General features: G+C 41.1%; 1 non-coding gene across 1 annotated transcript; it reads left to right on the top strand.

Annotated features, from left to right (window-relative positions):
• The first annotated feature begins 1,077 nt into the window (after positions 1 to 1,077).
• On the top strand, positions 1,078 to 1,149 carry trnae-cuc (transfer RNA glutamic acid (anticodon CUC)). Its single transcript has one exon. It is a non-coding gene; the product is annotated as a tRNA-Glu (tRNA).
• Positions 1,150 to 4,343: the final 3,194 nt, after the last annotated feature.

The raw sequence follows: 4,343 nt of genomic DNA, 5'->3' as shown, positions 1-4,343 counted from the left end.
CCTGCCGGACCTTAAGCTTGTGTGGGTTTCTTTTGAATTCTGTTTACAATTTCATAGGCTGAGGAAAACTTATTGCGAGGCTAGCCTGTTTTTTTGCTGCTGTTAGCTTACTCGCAATGATTCAAATCATTGTCTTTCAAGTTAAAATTGCTGCATTTGGGCTTTTTATGATCAAATCCAGGACAGAAACCGGAGTTGTGGTGAGCCTCCCCTTTCCACACCCAGTACTTTAGCCGCGCAGTGACGCGTACGCTTGTTGCTCAGCCTATCACCATGTTTGCACAAGGGCTGATAAGATACCCAGGAAACTTCTACAGCATCTCAGGCCAACTGGAAATGTAGTGGAATTGTTGCTAATTAGACAAAGGGTGAGGCAGACAGTTACTCTGCCTCACCTGAAGGGGTGTTGGTGAGCTAACAGGTGCTAGCAATACAGGATAAAACAAAATGAGGGCTCTTGTAAGAGTAACCGCTTTCTGTGGAGAATGACAGGTGTATAAACTACAAGACAAATGGGTTTCAGTTTTGAAAATTAGATCAAATAAGTAAACAAGTATTTGGAAAAGGTTGAGGCAGAACCGTAAGCCGGATCTGTCCAGGGTTTCTTCCCCGGTAGAAGGCAGAGTTTCCCCACTCCTGTGGATCATAAAGTGAGATGGTCCAAACCTGCACCGTGTGGAAAGTGTCGTCACACCACCGGGTTGTGATTTGGCGCCATAAAAATAAAATTCTACTTTATTTGCCTTAATCAGAAAATCAGCAGATCTGGGATTATTTATTCCCCTCAGTGAGAAATGAACACGGTCAAAGATGGGGTTATTTTTAAAATTGGAAAATTAATGCCATGTGCCTCGTTGTTTACATTTCGTGTTTCAATGTCAGACGAAGAAGTTTCCAGGGAAAAGAGACCAGTTTGCGGGAAACTTTTTGGTTTTTTTTTTGGGTCTCCCGAACCCCTGGCAGTTCACCTGAACAGAAAACTGGACCGGTCTCACAACACTGCTCTTCAGGAAAGGTCAGAGCAAACAGAATCTGAAGATGATTGTGTCGTCCTTTGGGGTTTCTGGGGCTCAGGAGTCCCTGGTGGTCTAGTGGTTAGGATTCGGCGCTCTCACCGCCGCGGCCCGGGTTCGATTCCCGGTCAGGGAATGTTTTTTAGGGGCGACGTGACTCTGCGTTGAACAATCATCCTTGTTAATCCTCTTAGTATTTTGAAGTGTTGTCGACCCCCTCTGGCTCCCCCGGCGCCGCTAGACTTCATCCAGTAGCTCATGGTTCATCCAGGATTGGGTTCAATGAATAAACTAATCAGTAGAGAAGACACTGGGAATACACAACCCTTTTGAAAATTAAAATTAATTAACATGTTTTTTTTTTTTTGTTTTTTTTTTGTAAATAAACTGAAGAGAAAACAATGAATAAAACATTTTCAATTCTGAAAAAAGACGATGGGTTGAAGGTTACTTAAGGAAAAATGCTCTATTTGAGTCCTCGTATTGGGGGGGAACTAGATCCTTATTATCTACCAGCAGCAAACCAAAAATGCTGTTGCGTATTAAGAGCAACCAATATTTTAACACGTTTTTTTTTTTTTTATTGGATGTTACAAGATCGCCATAATCTTCGACTTATATAAAAAAAAAAAAAGGACTGAAATATGACTTCAAAAACACTGGGAATGTTTGTTGCATGTACAATGTAGAGACAAGTTTACCTGAACAGTTAATTTTCTTTTTTTTAAATTTAAATACTTTCAGTAGCCACGGGATGCCGACCCTTGTTTTTGCTACTTTAGTGCCGTTCATTCACTTTCCCCCACGTCCACTCACGATGCTGTTGTTGCCACTTTTGCAGGTTTACATATTGTCATGTTTAGGTGCAACTTATTATACAAGTCCTACCTTTTTGTGTGTTTATCTTTAGTTTTTTATTGTTGATAACTTTCCTCAATGCTGTGGGACGATTAAAGGAATGTTTTAATTCTGGAGTAAAAAAAAAAAAGGCTGCACTTGTCTATAAGCCGCAAGTGTTCATTTGTACACATTTATTCTAACATTTTATCAAATTCGTACCCCAAATGCTTTTTTTTCCCCCCGAACAGTGCCTGTTACACATCTGATTAAAAAAAAAAAAAAATAGAGTAGCACTACCAGGGTGAGTTTTCAAAAATATAGACGCCTACCAGGAAAAGTCAACCAACTTCGTGTATTGCGTTACGTTCGTGTAATTTCATTGGTCGGATCCGACGAGGCTAAATACTACAGCGTCGTGAAGCTTGTTAGCCTGTTTAAAATCTATAAAACTAGCCGTGTCGTCGTTGAAGCCGCAGCTCTCTGATCAATTCATATCTTTTCGTATTCATGATAAACTTTGCTACCTGCGCACTGGACTATAAGCCACAGATACCCACATTGTGATTTTTCTTACACAAAGAAATGTTAAACGTTTCCAAACGCTGCCTGTAACACAGCCGTAAAACAGCTGATCGATCAAAACGGAAAAATCATCCATAGCTTTATTTATCCTCCTCCTGTGCACTGAAACCACTGAAGTCGTCTTCTTCTGCGTCAGACATGTTAGGATTTTTGTGTATCATTTCTCGCCGCTGGTCATTTAAGCCTCCCACTCACCTTTAAAGCGTCGCTTTAAATATTTAAAATATTATTTTGAATTTAAAATTTTGTGTGTTGTGCTGCGTTTGCATCAAGCGCGTCAAAAACCAGTGTCGTCGTCTTCTTTGCATTGACCTCTTGCACCCGCTTAGGCCGTCAGGTTGTATAAACCGGTTTAAAGCGTGGGAAAAAAATAGTGAAATCATTTTAAAAACAATAAAATTTGGTCTAAAAACATCACATATTCAAGTGAATGACCTACGGGATCTTTCGTACCTTTGAGATCACGTCCAACAATGTACTTTTTTTTGAGTTTTTTGAGCATTTTGGAGCAGCATCAGGACGCAGGACTCTTTGAAAGATAACAATGACCCTCAGACACGCGACAGCCGCTCCAGAACAAGATTTATCCCTCGAGCAAACAATGACCAACGTTGTTCTCCCGTCCCTTGGCGCTTCTTTGGAAAACCTGTTATTTGACTCTCCAGATAGTGGAACCAGCTCAGCGGGGATGCAGGCATCATGTTACGGGCCACCTGCGCTTTTAACCGTCTCAAATGGCGGCGTGGGATCCTTGTGCGTCTTTATTGAGGTATCGAATCTGTCTGGCACCGGCGCAAATTCCAGCCGCCGCCTCGTAACCTTAGAGAAGTCCGGTCGAGTGCCAACGGTAACAACGGTAAACAAATCTGTTCTTTGACAAGAGAGAATGACAGAATGTAGAAGGGAATGTGGCATTTAAAAAAACAAAACAAAACAATGAAACACTGGTTACCGTATTTTCACGACCATAAGGCGCAACGCATTAAAAGGCACAGTCTCAGTAAAGTGTGCCATTACTGTATTTAACTCACACATAAGGCGCACCTGATTATAAGGCGCAGGTTTTATATACAATCCATGCCCGCACTTCCCCCTTTAACGTTCTCATGACGTCTGCCTAACAACAACAACAACAACAACACACACAAGCATACAAATTGCATATTTACAAATAGAGCGAGAGCTAAACTGAATTTGGTATTCACATTTTTTTACCGTTAATCCTCATCAATCAAACCCTAAGTCCTCATTGTTTACTAAGACACTTTATAGTTTCACTGAGACACTTTATAGTTTATAGTTTATTTTATTTCTAATTCTGCCTTTTCTTTTTAATATATATTACTGTTATATTTTCTGTAACTCTGGCACAACAATTTCCTTTGGGATTAATAAAGTTATCTTATCTTATCTTATCTTATCTTATCTTATCTTATCTTATCTTATCCTCTGTTTCTGATTGTGCCGCGCCTCAGAAGTGATGCTGGCTCGAACAACAGTGCTAGCAGACACGTTAGCTCAAGCATCTACAATTTAATCGCAAATTGTGGCGTAACTCGCCCGGCTGCCTGCCGCTCTTAGTGAAACCGTAGTCTCCAAGAAGACTTTTCGTACTCCGTTGTGCGAATCGCTACCGTGCCGGTCCCCTTCTTCTCCGCCGGGATGTCGAAAGTTAGCGGCACCTGATGTTTTTGTCTGCGATGTTTTCAGGGTTGTTAAAACAACAATGTCCTGCATAACACGCATTCCCGTTCCTTTATGTACAATTAATGCCCACACTTCCCCCTATAACGTTCTTATGGTGTTCTCTACTACGCACACAGGGCGCGCCGCACATTTTGAAGAAAATCTAAGATTTTTATGTGCGCCTTATAGTCGTGAAAATACGGTAGTTTAACTTTACAGCTT

Source organism: Fistularia commersonii, chromosome 24 (genome assembly GCF_037954325.1).
Source record: "Fistularia commersonii isolate RoL2024-O1a breed Wild chromosome 24, RoL_Fcom_v1.0, whole genome shotgun sequence".
Taxonomy (NCBI): domain Eukaryota; kingdom Metazoa; phylum Chordata; class Actinopteri; order Syngnathiformes; family Fistulariidae; genus Fistularia; species Fistularia commersonii.
This window is presented reverse-complemented; position numbering and strand designations above follow the sequence as displayed.